Source organism: Perca flavescens, chromosome 21, assembly GCF_004354835.1.
Source record: "Perca flavescens isolate YP-PL-M2 chromosome 21, PFLA_1.0, whole genome shotgun sequence".
In the NCBI taxonomy this organism is placed as follows: Eukaryota; Metazoa; Chordata; class Actinopteri; order Perciformes; family Percidae; genus Perca; species Perca flavescens.
In genome coordinates, this window is record NC_041351.1 from 29,173,901 (window position 1) to 29,191,317 (window position 17,417).

General features: G+C 41.8%; 1 protein-coding gene across 5 annotated transcripts in view; it reads left to right on the forward strand.

Moving 5' to 3' along the window:
• The window catches only part of jmjd1cb (jumonji domain containing 1Cb), a 146,541-nt gene that overhangs the window by 78,257 nt on the left and 50,867 nt on the right, over positions 1–17,417 (forward strand). Inside the window, exon 1 of one of the 5 annotated variants that reach the window (XM_028566978.1) lies at positions 10,809–11,026. The exons of the other annotated variants lie outside the window; for them this stretch is intronic. The gene's annotated coding sequence lies outside the window, so the exon portion shown is untranslated. Of the gene's footprint in view, positions 1–10,808; positions 11,027–17,417 lie in introns of those variants that run through there. 5 annotated transcript variants of the gene reach the window in all.

The following is a 17,417-nucleotide window of genomic DNA, read 5'->3' on the forward strand; positions in this document are numbered from 1 at the left end:
GTGAATATGCAGACCACAAGAAGTAATTGGGTTGTTTTTTGTTTTTGTTGGCTCACTTTTACTCACGACATGCTAACGGCAACAAACGATTCCATTCACTACGCTAAGCTTAGCTAGCAGCGGCGCGGCCGGACTAAGACAATACATGCATGGAGACAAAAATGCGTTTGCCCACCTATATAAATATAGAGGAGACGGTGAATAACCCTATTTCAACAAATGGTGGCGTGTTCCTTTAAGGATTCAGTCCCGCCTTAAACAGGCTGTGTGACAGGGGCTCTTTATTATAGCAAATGTGTAGCTGGTCAGCACTAGCATTTCATCTCCTGCCTCTTCAGAGGACAGGGATGGGAAGTTTGGCAAGTTACATCATCGTCTTTGTGATCTTGATCTTTTCAACAGATGAAACCTGTCAAATTTCAGGTGGACATGTTATTTATGTTTATTAAAATGCAGATTTGTTCACAGTGTTCCTGGTAAGGGTTTGGGTCTGTGGTTGTTCTGGTTCAGTGTTGATGTGGCTTTCATCATGACAGGATGACCACATACGCTCTAGGTGTGGCTCAGCAGAGTGTGTGTTTCTCTTTCTCTGCTGTAGCAGTGCAACTTAAAGGCAGAATGACTTCTGCAAATAAGGATTGAATAAGGCTGTGTTGTACACAGGGGGTTGCATACGGTGTTGCAAGTTTAGGTGTGGTTAGCAACACACACACACACACACACACACACACACACACACACACACACACACACACACACACACACACACACATACAGACACACATACACACACACACACACACACACACACACACACACACACAGACAGCCGTTCAGCCACCCTCTTTCTGTCTCCTCTCTCAGCACTCTGTTCTCTTAAGTCTGTGTGTGACGTGTGATCTTTGATGACACATCGACTTACACAAACCATTACAATTTTTATGTAAGGACGGCTGCCAACCTACCGTACAGGATGTGATATAATGTTCTGCTGTAGCAGGTCTTTAGTGTATGTGCTATAGTAGTAAATAATATCAATTCCCCCCCCACACACACACACACACACACACACACACACACACACACACACACTCAAAAATGTGTTTGTCTTATGTTTATGTCTCCTAAAATGTCAGACCTTGACTACACTTAACATGAATCTGTGCAGTTTGTCACCAGAGAGGTGTTTTTAACTTACAATTTGTTCAGGTGTAGTGATTCTGTAATTCTGTAATATTGAAATACAAGATTTACGTCCTGTCATTTGTTAAGTGGTGAAGTGTACACATTGAATGCATACTAGGGTGTTCTTCTTTATGGAAATTATGATTTCTAAAGGCTGATTCCTTAATGTTTTCACATTCTGTTATCTAGTAGCAACAGGTCACCTCCTTCCCTCTTAGTGTTAGATACAGATATAATCCTTTTACTTTTAATATATATGTATGTGTTATGGTATGGTAATATTATACATTTTAATTAAAAATCCATTAAGACATTTTGAAAGGGTTATAAAAACGTTTTTGAATTATCTGGGAAAAAAGAAACTTGACAAATCAATTTTTCATCACTTTGATGCAAAAGCAAATTAGAATTTTATATATATATATATATATATATATATATATATATATATATATATATATATATATATACATATATAATAAGCTCAGGTCATTGATTCACAGCATTGCCCACAATGTACTAAATATTTTTATATTTCGTCATACCACCGACTCCTAGTGCCGAGTAAGGTATTCCTGCATGTTGGTAGTAATACTGCAATACCTGACTTCCAATAGCAGTTTCATGCCATTTTGGTCATACCAAGCTTTGCTTCATCTTTTGAGTTTAGAAAAACCAAACCGCTGTTTGAACATTACATTACATGTCATTTAGCTGATGCTTTTATCCAAAGTGACTTACAATTAAGCGCTTTCAACTGTGAAGGTTCAAACTCCAGACAACAAGTAGTAAGTGCAAGTACATTAGCTTTAAATAAGCAAAGCTACAAAGAGACCTATGAAAGTGCAGTTTCAAAAATATTTTTAATTTTTTTATTTATTTATTTATTTTTTATTATCCAAGGTGTAGTCGGAAGAGATGTGTTTTTAGCCTTCGACGGAAGATGTGTAGGCTTTCGGCCATCCTGATGTTGGTGGGGAGCTCATTCCACCATTTGGGAGCCAGGACAGTGAAAAGTCGGGATTTCGTTGAGTGATTAGTTCTCCCTCGCTGTGAGGGGGCAGCAAGCAGGTTGGCTGGCGAAGTGGGCAGGTTGGGATATATGGTTTGACCATGTCCTGGATGTAAGCTGGGGCTGATCTGTTCATGGCCCTGTATGTAAGTACTAGTGTCTTGAAGCAGATGCGGGCAGCCACTGGTAACCAGTGAAAAGAGCGGAGGAGCGGTGTAGTGTGAGAGAACTTGGGGAGGTTGAAGACAAGCCGAGCTGCTGCGTTCTGAATGAGCTGCTGGGGTCGGATGGCACATGCAGGGAGGCCAATCAGGAGGGAGTTGCAGTAGTCAGATGACTAGAGCCTGAACCAGAACCTGAGCCGCCTTCTGTGTTAGAAGGGGACGTATCCTTCTGATGTTATGTAGCATGTATCTACACGATTGGGTGGTTGCAACTTGGTTTTAGGCAGAGGTTTTGCATATCTCTGGTTGTTTTCCGTTGTGTGTGCGCATATAAACAAATTAATTTGAATGTGTTGTTTCAGCACTTTGAACCACAGTTATTCAAACAACCATATTGATTTTAAAGTCAATATGAAGTACTGTATTTTATACCACTACTTTGTTGTAGGCCGTGGTCTAGGTAGGTATGGATGCATTAGTGGCTCTTTGCTAATATAGCTGATCAGATGCTTGTTTTGGCCCATTAGTCACACCTGACAGTCAGCGTCTCCCTGCATACACTGTGCCATTAGTGGAGCTTATAAAGCTGATAGTGGCTGTGTTTATCTAGCCTAGTTATTTGCCTGACTACTGTGTTTGTACTGTGCCTTTTGAAGGGCATCTTCAGGCTGCACTGACACAATATTTTTGTATTACACTGATCAGTAAGGACCTCTCTCTGTCTCTCCTTTCACTCGCTGACATGACTCCATTACTGAAACAGAATGCCAGCATTACACAATAGCAGAGGAAATGTGACATGACTTCTTGGCACACATGTCTTAACATCTGCCATCTAACATCAAAACACACAGTAGATCATTACTGCTTTCGGTTAAAGTATCTTTTCTTCTTGGTTGGAAAAATGGGTCATTTAAAAAAAAATTTGAATAGCAGCATTATCATCTTTCTTCCTGCTGGGCAAACACGTTTTTTTTTCATCAGTCATAGACCTTTTTCATGGCAGACGTGTTGACATGTCATAGTAGGAACAGCACAGGTGTATTCAAAACCATTACTGATGGCTGGCTGCATTCCACTTAGGAGAGGCCCTGGTATTGGGCATGCTGACTCACTGAAATAGCTTACTGAGACACTTGATGGAACTGAGCCATTGTTAAGTTTATCAATCTCAGCTGTGCTTTTCCTACTATAATAAGTCAACATGTCTGCTGTGAAAAAGGGCCATTGGCAGCTTGTTCCTGGTGTTGGTGTTTTTATTCATCAGCATGAACATTGTCAACAACCAATGGGTGCTCTCCCTCCAGCACCAAACAGGAAACAGCAACAGGCTAGAGCCAGTGTTGTTTATGGCTGCTATGGTGCCACGCTAAGCTAAACGCTAAAGAGGGAAAGTTGACAATTTTCAACCCTTCTGAAGCCCGTCATCCAACGGGAGTTTAACCGGCGGATATACACAGACCTCCAGGTACTGGAGACATTCATCTGCATGTATGGCAGAACAGAACATCTGCACACTTTCCCTAGTTACCAGCTAATGCTAGCGGTAGCTAGCTAACTTGGTTACATTTTTCAAAACTAATCTAGTTGTAGTCTTGCAATTTGTGATTCTGCACGATCCCCAGTCTTTACAAACAATGACAGTCTTTAACGCTAGATGTGAGATGATTGTCTTTAGATGTGAGATGGTGTCAGACTTTAGTCTTTTCAAAGTCTGTTCAGAGTCTTCTAGTGTATGGTAGGCATACGTCTGTTTCTCTCTGTGCCATGTTTTTAACATAGAGAGCATAAGGTTAGCTACAATAGCTGACATTAGCTAAGGTTAGCGCTTGTTCCAGCGGCCCTCTGCATAACGTCAGTTAAGTAAACTTTTTACCAGCCCCATTCTATGTGAGAAAACAACAGCAGGGGGAAAGAGACTTAGCATACATGCTGTTTTGAGAGTCCCAGGTGAACTCATGGTAGACATTACCGTATGCTAGCCGTGTGGTGATGCCCGGCTTTGGAGCAGTGGGCTGTGGGTTCAGAAGACTGACATTCTCTCCAGATTACATGTAAATCCCGCTCTCCTCCCCTCAAACCTCTTATTAAGAAACGCATCAGAATGCAAAAATTATCAACATTACACACACATCAAAAAATCATATCTGTTTTCAGAGGGAGAGGAACAGCGAGAGAAAGAGAGAGATGGTTTTAAAGAGTGTAAGCCCTCCTGATCTTTGCTGTGCGTGTGTGCGGTTGCATCTCTGATCCAGATATTACATCATCTCTCTCTCTCTCTCTCCCAGGGAGTGCTGAGCACTGTGTGAACTCATTAAAGACATTCACTGCAGACTCCCATCAAAGACACAAAGTGAATTCCAATGACCAGATGACACCCAAGGGCAGAGGGATCGAGTGTGTGAAAGTGAACAAAGGGAAGGAAAGAGGATAGAGGAGATAGTCAGCCATGCTGCATCATACCGTTGGAAATGAAAATGAAGGAAAGGATGTAGGATGCATATAAAAAAATATTCAACTCTTAATGCAAATGTTCATTAGTTTAAAAGGTGTGGAAACTCTCCGGTCACTTCTCCGTCAGCTTCGCAAAACTTATGCTGAATTGTCTCTTTTCCAAATATTAGTTGTGCTTTATGTGGTTGACGTTGGAAGGTGATGGCATGTGGCTTTGAGTCGTTCATCACACAGTCTCCTGCTGACTCTGCTAGCCTGGCCGGTCAAAGTTTTCAAATGTAAACATCAGAGGAAACAAGATGAAGATGAAAAGATGAAGATCACTATCAGCTAGGACCTATGGCTACGATCCTGACTACATGAACAGGCAAGACCATCTCTGTGTCCGTCTCCATCTCTCCATCAGAGGGGGCTAAAGAGGAGAGCGTGGAGGAATTGAACACCGACGGCGACTTCTCTGCTAGGCATCCTGCTAGCCAGTGTGCAGGCGTCGGGCGGTGGGCTGGGGGGCCTCTGAGTCTGTGTCTGTTTCCAGCTGGATGTTGGGAGCTGTGGTGTCCTTTCCCTGAGACTTGGCTGGATCCTGGAGTGCCGGTGCCATTCAACCGGGTGACTCTTCTTCTGTGTGCCGACCTGACGGACACATTCTGCTTCATGACGAATCATGCACAAGATCAAGGAGCTGATGGGAATACATTTCACTGGAATTGTACCTCGTACGAGTTCATGTGACAAATAAAATTGATTGATTGATAATTAGGGTTTCTTTCATATGACCTGTTACTGTCAGTTGTTGTAAATGTTCCAAAGTTGGCAATAAATAGTCTTTAGCATTATTTGCCAAATTGTGAGGGTCTTTTTAAAGGAAAACCATCTTGGCAGGTTCACATAGCCAGAAGGGGGGAGTTTTCTTCATCTGAATAGAGGGTCTAAAGATAGAGGGCGTATGCTGTACAAATTATATAACCCCTTGAGGCAAATTTGTGATATTGGGCAGTATAAATCAAATTGACTTGATTGATTTACAGACATGCATTAAACAGACATGCAAATTGGGTGGAAGTTATAGAACAATGGAATGCAGCACAATATATGATGCACACATTTAGTGTTAGAATTATTCATTCTTTGGCATCTTAAGTTTTATTAGTTCATTGTTGGGACATGTTACAAATCAATGTGCAGGAACGCTTTGAGAAATATTGTATTCACAGGATTTTTGCACCATTGTGATTTGTGGGGTATTTATTTGACTGGATTAAGAAAAACTTGCCAATAGAATTTACACAAAAATGTACTATATCACTAAAGTCATATCTTAGCATTCCCCTATTCAATATTCCATGTGCTATGATCCAAGATTGAATCCATACAGCCCATTTTGACAAACATGGATTGCCCATTGGAAACCATGGAGGTTAGAACGTGGAGGTCATTCCTGCTTTAAATGGAGACACACTGCTGAACTAAATGACAGGCCACATGATGGTGTGTCTGTCTGCCACCTCTGTAGCAAAGGCAAATGGTGCAGAGCCAGCATTAAAACTAATGGGACACTCTTCTAGCTGACACACACGCGGGCACACTCACACGTACACACACGCACGCACACACACTGTGATCTGGCTGAGTGCCCGTGTACACACCAACATTATCTGGCAGAGCTCTCCTCTGTCCTCTGTCTTAATTTCAGAGCAAGAGAGACCCAGACAGATCTTGTTTATGTTGAGAACTTAGGGTTTTATCTTATCCGTGTGTGTGTATTGTATTTTTTTTTCTTTTTAGAAATGAATTCCTGAGGAGGTTTTATCTGTAGCTGCTGCCAGCAGGGAGGATTTGATGCAAGTATCCCTGAAGAGATGCTATAAATAGCTTCCCAAAACCTCCTGGTCCTGATGATTTGTGATACATAAGCTTGTATCATTTGTCACTGTTTGTCAGTTTCTACTCAGTTTCCCACAGATAATCATTGGAAAATTAGAGCTGAGATAAACTGATGAAGTGGTTCATGTCATATCAGATGGCTTTTTGACAGCAACTTTGTTATTCAATCTGATAAATGTGCTGTACACTGATCAGATTACAGGCCAAACAGCAGATAGGCAGGAGTCAGTGTTGCAGTTGATAGAGGTGATGTAAAGGGAAAGTCAGTGATATAGAAGACAATTACACACTGAGAAGTAAGTGTAATATCTTTGTTTGACTTCTCTTTACTGGCTGCAGACGACTCACGTCCTGCTGCGTTACCTAGCAACAATGGCCCACTTTGTAAAATGAAATCCACACACACACACACACACACACACACACACACACACACACAATCATACATAGATATCAGAATGCATCTTGTTATCTGGTCACTGTAGTGGCTCTGTTCATGATGACAGGAGAACAAAGGAGTGTGTGTGTGTGTGTGTGTGTGTGTGTGTGTGTGTGTGTGTGTGTGTGTGTGTGTGTGTGTGTGTGTGTGTGTGTGTGTGTGTGTGTGTGTGTGTGTGTGTGCCATCACATGCAGCTCTCTCCTTTGAAAGCTGTGTCTCTAAACTGTGTTCACCATTGTAATGCATCTATAACCCAGCTTGTCTTGCACTCCGTTGCTGTGGAGTACCACAGTATCCACAGACCTACTGGTACAGTAACAGTCTGGGACTTGTATTTTGGTCATGGGCTTGTTTACCATCCATAGAGTACTGTAAACCAGTCAACTGTTTGAAATGTAGTTTTGGTGGAAATTGGGTCAATAAAAATTCCAGCCCCCCCCCTTCTCTCGGTGTCCCTCGTTCTCTCCCCTAAGCAGATGGAGCTGGTCTAGTGTAATCTCCTGCCTCCTGTGGATCTGTGTGTGCATGTGTAATTATAATTTACCTTTATGGCAGCAAGGACTGCAGAAAAAAACTGTTGTCTCCCTACACAGAAGCAGTTCAGGCCTCTCACTCTGACATGCCATAGGAGCAGAACACTTTAGTTCATATTTTTAGAGGCTTCCATGTTTTGATGCCAGTGTAGAGAATAAGCTTCAGGAGATGGAGACTGAGATAGAGAGTGCATCATACTTGTCTTACGTACCTACAGTATCACTACCACTGCACACATGTATTCTACACATGTAGCGGTCTGCTGAAATGGTCAAAATGGTTGTGGTTTTGTTGTATGTATTGTTGTTTGTGAGTGATACAGGATTTAATAGCAAGTGTGTGTGAATGACTGTTGCTTTAATCCTGCATCAGTGTAGCAGATGGACTGCAGTATATTACTGCACAACTGTGTGTGTGTGTGTGTGTGTGTGTGTGTGTGTGTGTGTGTGTGTGTGTGTGTGTGCACTGTTAGAGTGTAAATCTGCTGAGCGATGAACAGATTAACCAGAGCTGGTTTGTGGTCAGCTTATGGGTTCAAAGGTGATGGGTTTTGTGTGTGTGGGTGTGTGGGTTCAGAAGCAGGGTAGTCTTGCATAGTCTCACCTACAGTATCTCCACAGCGCTGTGTCAGCAAGTATGGTCTAGGCTAGACTGCCTATCATTCTGGGACAGGGGGAAAACACTCTGGCTCGTTTGCATTTATTTAAACCAATCCCAATCGTCTTGGGTGGGGCTAAGCCCCGGATGCAGCGACAGTGCTCATGCAAAATAGATGGCTGAAATAGAAAAAGGGGAGGAGAGTGCCTGACATCACGCGCCCAGTATTATGCATTTGATAAACCAGACTGGCAGCAGGGAAGCCAGCTCTGTTTCAAACCATACACTGCAGTCTAAATACTTGTCTTACCCTTTTCCTATTTGTTCATTATTATGTGGTATTAAATCATGTGTGTTAGGGCAAATCGTTAATTTCACTGTGGCTTGGTAATTTTGTCAAAGAAGACTTCCCGAGTGTAATAGTCCCACTTCATTCAATATTTGATACTATCTTCCTTCTGTAGTCAAAAACTACAAATACTTTTTTTCAGTGGAGCATAGATAGTTTGCAGTGTTTATAAAAAGGCCCATAGTGGGAGGGCTTCTCTGAACTTATTAGGTAATAGGGTTTTGTACGTGTGGCCAAGATCTTCAGGAGGTAAATATCACTTTTTTCCTTGACATTAGTCATCCCACTTTCTCACAAAAGAAGCAATACTTTAGCAAAACCATATTTGAGCATGGTCCACCAGTGCTGATCCACACACCCTCCAGCAAGACTACTGGGACCCAGTTAGTTTGGATTTCTGCTTACGACTCTTTACTCTTTTTCCAATACTGCCTCATATAGAGTGTATTGAGGTGATGCCCTCGTACAAATGGCCTATAATCCAGATTTACTAATCTAAGCATCAAAACATATTTAAGTAATTATTGATGACTTTTTGGGACCTTTGATCTCTCTTTTTCTTTTTCTAAAGGCCAGAAATTTGACTGGCACAAATTCTGGAAGTTCAAAAATTCACAATTTAATACAGAAGGAAGTGTTTAGGACCACTGCCTATATCTTTGATCATGTGATACTAGTGTTAAGTATGAATTATAAGATGGCTAGCTAAGTAGCCTGACCTCTCCATGTACCTGGAATTACTAATAGTGCGTTCCATTTACCTCGGAACTCGGAAGCCGGAGCTGGGAATGTGACACCTGAGATGAATGCGTTCCATTTATAAGTCACATTTTTCATTGTCCGGCAGGGTCTAGCTAAATTAGTCATCGTTAGCAATACCAGTTTATAACAACGCGTGCATACAAACCGCGTAACAACAACAAGTCCACAGATAGAAGTTGGACAGGACTGTGTGTACAACACAAATAAGACAGAAGTGCTATTCACTGTAATGTTACTACAGCTTTCACAACTGTTGATGCACGGGGCAGCCATGTTGGATTTTGAACCCGTGGTGCTGCGAGGTAGTCCGAGTTCCGACCCCGGAAATCTGAGGTCATGGGGCGTGTTTGCGACTTTGACCTCGGAAAATCCAACTTCCGAGTAAAAAAGGAACGCACTATAACCCCTAAGCCATACCTTAATTGGTGAAGTAACCCATGGACTCTGTCATTGGAACATTTCCCTCACCATGTTCAGACCGATCAGAACTGAGCTGGAGGTATGTCAATTAAAGAGAAGGATGTTGGAGTACAGCAGTACACTGGTGGTTTTAACTAAACTGATAAGGTATGGGCCCTCCCTCCTTTGAGCCTGCTGTTGCTGGAAAGCAGCTCTGATGAGAGCGGTGAGACTGAACCAAGACAGTCATGTGGCTGTAAAAGCACCAAAACAATGAGATGAAAGACCAGGGGGAGCTGCAGATTTAGTGATAGTTCTCTGTGGGATCATCACCACGAGCAACTCTTTTTACATTACACATAGGCATTTGATCCATGTTATACATTATATAAAAGTATTAGTGCAACTTGAAATACTGGGTCTTAATCACTGTCATTATCAAACTGTACCAACGCAGTTGTGTAAACCTACTAGATCAATGTAATGATTCAGTTTCACACAGTGACAGTAGACAAATATAGCATATAAATATAAATCATGCATGTTAACACTAGGTGGAAATTAGGTCTGAGTGTGGAAACTATGGTTTATTGTATTCAGCTCTGCTTTAGCATTTTTGCCCAGCCAGTTCTATGAAGATGGCTTTAGATAATGAGTTTAGAGTTGGATACTTTAATCCTTTCCTTTACTGATATGTTGTCTTAATACTGAGATATAAGTATAATGTTAGAAATATGTGTGTGGAAGGAAATGACTGTCAATAAAGCTGAATTGAACAGAGCAGAGGGGGAGGAGTGGGCGTGAGACAGATTGCTATAGAGAGAGCTGAGAGGCAGGGAAATTGAAAGCGAGCAAGTAAAAGAGGGTGGTGAGTAAGAGAGAGAGAAAGAGGCTGCGTCACAGAGAGAGAGAGAGAGAGAGGAAGTGTGTGTCAGCCGGCCCTGCCTCCGTCCCTCCTTCTCTCTCCTTTCTACCCCTCCTTGCGTCACTAGCAGTTAAAATGTCGGCTGTGTAGCTCGTCCTCTGCTCTGCTTTCTCTCCCTCTTGGCCATCTGTCTTTTCTTACAAGAAGAAACCACTCTCTCTCTTTCTCTCTCTCTCTCTCTCTCTCTGCCTTTTTACCCTCGTCATCCTGTATTTTCTTTCTTCCTGCCTCTCCCCTGCTCGCTGGATCAAAGCTAGTTTTGTCAAGTGCTTTTCTTCAGAGCCGTTGCTTCTTGGCATTGCTTGGAGCCGGAGGAGAGAGGTAATGTTACAGTTTTATATCCTCTGCTGTCGCTCAAATCGCTGCTGTTTTTCATCCGAAAACCAGAGTTGAGTTTGATCCATGAGACTGAAGTAACAAACTGTTCTAATCTTTTCTGTCCTGTGTGTGTGTGTGTGTGTGTGTGTGTGTGTGTGTGTGTGTGTGTGTGTGTGTGTGTGTGTGTGTGTGTGTGTGTGTGTGTGTGGCCTGTAACAGTCCCTGAAGATGCTGTTAGCGTTATAATCTAGCTGTGTCTTCTATGCCTCCTTACTACATACCTACTAATGTTGTGGTCTATACCACAGCTTTGTCAAATGTGATAATTTGTCGTGTTCGTTGTAGAGCAGATGGTGTCATTGGAGCAATTCCAGAATTTTATTTTATGGATTTAAGACCTCAAAAAGTATAATAGTTCATTCCAGTTTTGTGTGCCTAAACTCCATTTTATATCTCTGTCTATGATGCAGACTTTTCTATTACACTGTGCAACATAATCTTCCTCAAATTGTGATCTGGAATCACTGCACTTGTGATTGATGAGTAGGAGGCACCCACTGTATGTCTTTCTGTCTGAAAAAGGGACTTCAAATTATTGCTGATAAAATTAGTGGATTGGCAATGAGTATTTCATTGCCAGAAAATCTATTTCCAACTATTTTGACAACTGATCTTTTTTCATCTATCATTTCAAGTCATGTATTAAGCAGAAATGCCAAACATTCTCTGGTTCCAGCCTCCCAAATGTGTTGCAACATTGTAAATGGAATCTATTTAAGTTTTGAAGAGTTGGTCGGACAAAAACCGCAAGATGTCACCATGGGCTCTGCGAAACTGTGATGGCCACGTTTCACCTTTGTCTGATATTTTCTCTAATAATTAATTGAATAATTGTAAAAACAAAAGACCGATTCATTCATACTGAAAATCAGTAGTTGCAGCCCTACATCAAATAATCATTGGCAACAATCACACCATCAATCGAACAGCCGTCTGCAGCAGACCTAGATCGCTGTATAACAGGATCGATTCAGTCCATTCTTAATCATGACATATTATATATATATATGTATATATATATATATATATATATATATATAGTAGCACGGCAGTTGTGGAGAGGGAAAGAATGTAGTTCTCGTGTAGCAATACGGTAAATGATTAAATCTAAAATATCAGCCCACATTTAGGAGCAGTTGTGCTGTTGTTCCCTCTGTCCTTCTGGCTACTGTAGCTCCGCAGCTCTCTGCTTTCACTTTCAACTGCTGGTTCTTTCCAATGCACTTCCTTTGCTTTATTACATAAGCTACATATTGCTTATGTTTTTCTTGTTGCCCGGTGAATGCTCTCCACCATAAATGATCGATGCACTGGTGTTTCTCTTTGCCGAACCGACCACTAGCCAAGAGCAAAACTCTGACCCTGTATCTGTGTTAAGCCAGGTATTTTAAATCGGCCTACCTGGTTATGGGAGCCGACACTCTATACTGATCAATTAGCCACCCACTGCTATTTTTCTCAAAATAAGATTTTCTTCAGTAACCGTTTGATTACACATATAACAATGAAATCTAGATCCAGATGGGTGTTCTACCTAGCCTGGCTAGGCCGGTCCAATCAGTGACCAGAGGGAGTGGCTGAGAATGATGACGTTGAGGTTGTGCGCTAGTTTGAGTTGTAGTTCCGTAATGGCGGCGGAGAAAGATGCGAGCGAAGCCATTCGGTCCGCTGCCGAATATCCAGAAGTTAAAGCCCGAGCGAGAACAACCTTTGCTGAGTTGTGTTGGTGGCCATGATGTTGTGGCACTCCTCCCCACGGGGTTCAGGAACAGTTTGATTTTCCAGCTTGTTAGTGGTGAAGGAGTTGGCTAAGGCTAACGCTAGCGATGCTAAGCCGACGTCACGACCAAACGTTAGTGATTTGTTATGGCAGATCCAGAGTGGCTCTGGACAGATCCAATAGTTTTAAACTTCAACAGAGTACCCACCTTCAAGGAAGTTAAAGGTGCCCTGCCACACGTATTTCATGACTTTGTGGTAATGTCTGAAGTTCTTCCATGGACTCTGTAACATTTTTTGTGGAAAAAATGCCTTGGTTACCTCGTTTCAAGCCATTCTAGTGTGGTATAGAAAGCCTACAGGAAGACCAGCTTTTGTAATTGGCCTGATTTCTCTGCTTATTTCTTTTCAGTGGCTAGAGCTGACCTAATTTGTAATTTGTGGTATGTTTATAAGATGTACAATTAGGATGATTTACGTATAAAACTATCGGACTCTGTAGGTCTCGCTCTCCTTCTCTCTCTGACCTTCATAGGATAATGGCCCCCCCGGATGACAAAGCGTTAATGTGTGTGTGTGTGTGTGTGTGTGTGTGTGTGTGTGTGTGTGTGTGTGTGTGTGTAATAGCATCTCTAGGTTAGTTAGTGATGCATGAGCTCCATCATCACCTCTTCATCTCCTTTACATTCTGCTGCACTTTTCCTTCTCAATTATTCAACACACAATCCAGTCTGCAACACACACACACACACACACACACACACACACACAAACACACAGGACAGCAGAGGATGTGTTGTGTGTTCATGGAGACTTATCTGCTGTCTCAGAATGGTATTTTCTAACAACTGTCCTCTTCAGATGTTATTCCTGCCTTGAAGCTTATGTGTAAATATGTTTTGTCTTTAGTTCTTCATGAAGACATAAGTGAGTCTTTGTTTTTTATAGGTCCACTGGTTTTAATGTGTGCTGTGTGTTGACAGTAAGTGAATGTGTCTCTTCTCTGCTCATCCACTCTCCTGCTGCCTGTCTGGAAATGCGCAGTGACAGAATGCTTTTTCCTGGCACACTGGCAGATGTGACCCAATTGCGGTTGAGTGTGTGTGCGTGTGCGTGTATGTGTACTGTGGACAAGTCATTTTAGAGGGGATGGAGGAACCGTCATGTCCTTTCAATTTGAGAGAGAGAGGAATGAGAGCAGAGATCCACAGATAGCAGCCATGCTCTGCGTTTAAAGCTGTTTATTTTAGAAGTTAAAAATTAAACCTCCTAAATCCAGGAATGAGAAGACTCCTATTCCACCAATCATGCCATTTCTGTGGGCCTAGCCCTAGATGAATCCAGTACAGGTCTGCCTACTATCCGCTTCGCGCCAGAAAACCTGCGTGCAGTATACCGGAAGTAAACAAGAAGTAGAGGTAAACATGGTGAGACGCAGCACAGCACCACACTTTTGGAGCGAGGAGGAAACCAATTTCTTTATTAGTGTGGTGAAAACCATGAATATAATGTCTTTTGTTGACGGCAGAAAGTACCGAGATAGTGAGATTTATAAGAAGGTGACCGAAAAGTTATGCTAACCGTGCGTCGCCGTTTACATCGGGATATCGCCAATTGATTACAAATTCCATGTATACAGGAGTAACTTTCTCTGCTCACGCATGTAAACAGGTTATTCCGAATCTTTCAGAAACCCGAATAGTGACCATAACCCGAAAATTGACAGCTTGTAAACGTAGTCTATGTAAAATCACTTCCTTTTTTTGTATTCTTTCTTGACAAAGTTGGCAAAAAGGTGGTTTTCACAATGTTGGTCCTAATTCGGTTGATGAATTATTCTTTACCAATTTAACAATAACTCATCAAGACCAATTTGTTTCTAAAGATAGAAATTAGAAGACTAAGAATCAAAGCTATTACTGCTAGGTGTGAGTTAAGGGAGCCAGTACACAATAAAGCCAGCCAGGATATGAATCATTACTGAAAGGCAGAGTGAATCAATCTGTATCTTTTTTTTGCCTTTGTTTTCCTTGTCCACAACAGACCTAACAGAAGACCTCTATAGTTGAGTACGGAAATTCATTTCAGCCCTTGGAAACAGCAGTTCACAAAGATAGTCTCACCGCAAGGGTCAATCGCAACTGTTGTTGAGCTTTTGATCATATCACACAATCTTCCCCATGAAAATGGAAATTTGAACCTCTACAATTCTATGGCAACTGGGCAAAGTCATCATGGGATACAAGTGAAAGCTCTAAGGTCAAGAATAGTCAAAAATTCATTCTTGACCTACTCTTGACTCAAGTTTTCTTTCTCTGCAGCTTTCAACAAATCTCATGGGCTTCATCAGCAAAATTTGAACAAAAACTCTTGATCAAATTTCTGTCAGAAGCTTGAAGGCGGGCCTTTTTCTTTCCAAGACCTGTGCACATTTTAATCTGAATCCGATTGGACAGCAGAGACAAAGCTGCAAAAATCATTGTCCACTAAATGTGAAATATTTGTTAGATAATGTAATACCTCCAGGCACTCGGAGCATTTCTTCAGCTGCTCAATGTGTGCCAGATAAAACATGAGGCCTCCAGAACACACACACACAGCTGAGAAATGCTTCAGACCTATTCAGACCAGTTAGTCAAAGGTGCCTTTGACTGCTGAGAGCATTTCCAATGTGAAGGCCCTAGAGTTTGGATCTGGTGTTGGATTTGAAGGCATATTTACCACCATGTTAAGATCTACAAATGTGTGTCGACACAGTTGAGTCATTCTCTTTAGCTTTGAGCTTTACCAGCCTAGTGTGCCTGCAGTGGTTGTCACGGTAACAAGCCTACTTTATGTGTTCTGTGTTAAAAGGCTGTAAACCTTGCCAAGGTCAAATCATGCATTTGCACCTCCTCTGCCCAACATGTACACCAGGTACAATGGAAGAAAAACAGTGTATAGAAGTAGTACATGTATATGTGAGAATGTTTGTATCTTTTGTGTTTTGGCCAGAATACCTGTTTTGTGTTTGCATACTGTATATAACCCAGGGTTCTTCAACGTTTTTTTAAGCGAAGGACCCCTTAACTGAGAGTGAGACGGATCAGGGACCCCCTGCTACATACTGTATATCAAATAAAATGAAGTTGCCTATTAAACTGTGCCTACAACAACGTGTGGGTGGCCTAAAGCTTTTATACATACCTTTTTATGGCATAGTACAATACTAAGCTATTAAAATATTTGTTGGCATGATTTTATCAACTATGTCAAAAATAGTGTTTGTGGTTTATAATCTGAGAACTCTAGGAAGTTATCATGGCGGCAATTATTTTACCTTTTGTTGCAATGGTTGTGAGATAAGCTTTAGAAATACAGGGTTCATGTTTAAGGTAATCTACTAGGAGCAGCGCCTTTCCGGATGTCTGGCAAAAAAGTTGAGCCACTTTCTGCGTTTTTTTTCCCCCGTCTGTGTTGGCCCCACTGCTGCATCAACAGACCAGCCTCATTCAGGTGAATAAGGGGGCTGAGGGTTTTTTTACGCAGCAAAAGTCTGTTTGAATGCAGCCTTATTCTGATTTTTAGAATCCTGGCTATAGCCTAGAGGCTGAAGATGTTGGGATGCTGTGGCATTGTAAATATCTTATTTAAGTTTCTGATCCAGTATGTCAAGTAAGGCAGAGGATACATTAGATTGTTGCTCTTGTGTTCTATGCTGAAGATCCGTTGGAGAAGCATGTTAGTTATGTTCCATATTCTCATCCTATTCTTCTTAATATCATCAAAATGGGGATATTAGTGTGCATGTAAACATCCTCACTGTCGTGTTTTACAATGATGCTCCAGAGAAGGACACTGGTCAAGACTTTGGTGCAGCCTAAGGGAGACAAAAGAGACTTGCACTCCTACAGTAAATAAATACAAATTTTGTCCAAAATAATGTCCAGTTGTGTTGCCTTTGCTGTCAGCTGCATTCTGCCAGTGTAGGCTGGACATGTGAGATGTAGGCAGACAGAAATAGACCTGTATACACTTATCATGTTTTGCTTACAAATGTGATCCAGCCAGCCACACACACACACACACACACACACACACACACAGTTGTCTATTCTAGCTGCCCTAAAATAGAAAATAAGAAGTGATGTGGTAGTAGGTAAACCTCAAGACAACTTCTTCCCCTTGATGAATATAGGTGTGAATAGTTTGCACATCAGTGGAAATATGGAGCCTGGTCTCTGTCTTGTATGTGCAGTAACAGCTGAGCTCAGGCCGCAAGCTGACAGACATTTGTGTGTGTGTGTGTGTGTGTGTGTGTGTGTGTGTGTGTGTGAGAAAGTGCCAGCATCAAAGTGGAGTGTACTGCCTTTGAACTGTCAGACTTCCTCTACTTATTAATTTATTCATCACTCTGGAGCTATCCTTCTATTCCCTGCTCTGTCACTCTCTCTCTGCTGCGTTTCATCATGTCTCTGCTCTTCCTCCCTCTAATCTCTTCTGTTGCTCTGTCATTCATCTCTCTTCCTTCATTCCTCGGTTTCCTCTGCCTCAATTCTCTAACGTTTGGTTTATAGTGTTTTTTTTGTCATTGAGAAGTGAAGCTACAAAATGCATTGCTCATAGCTCACCTGGT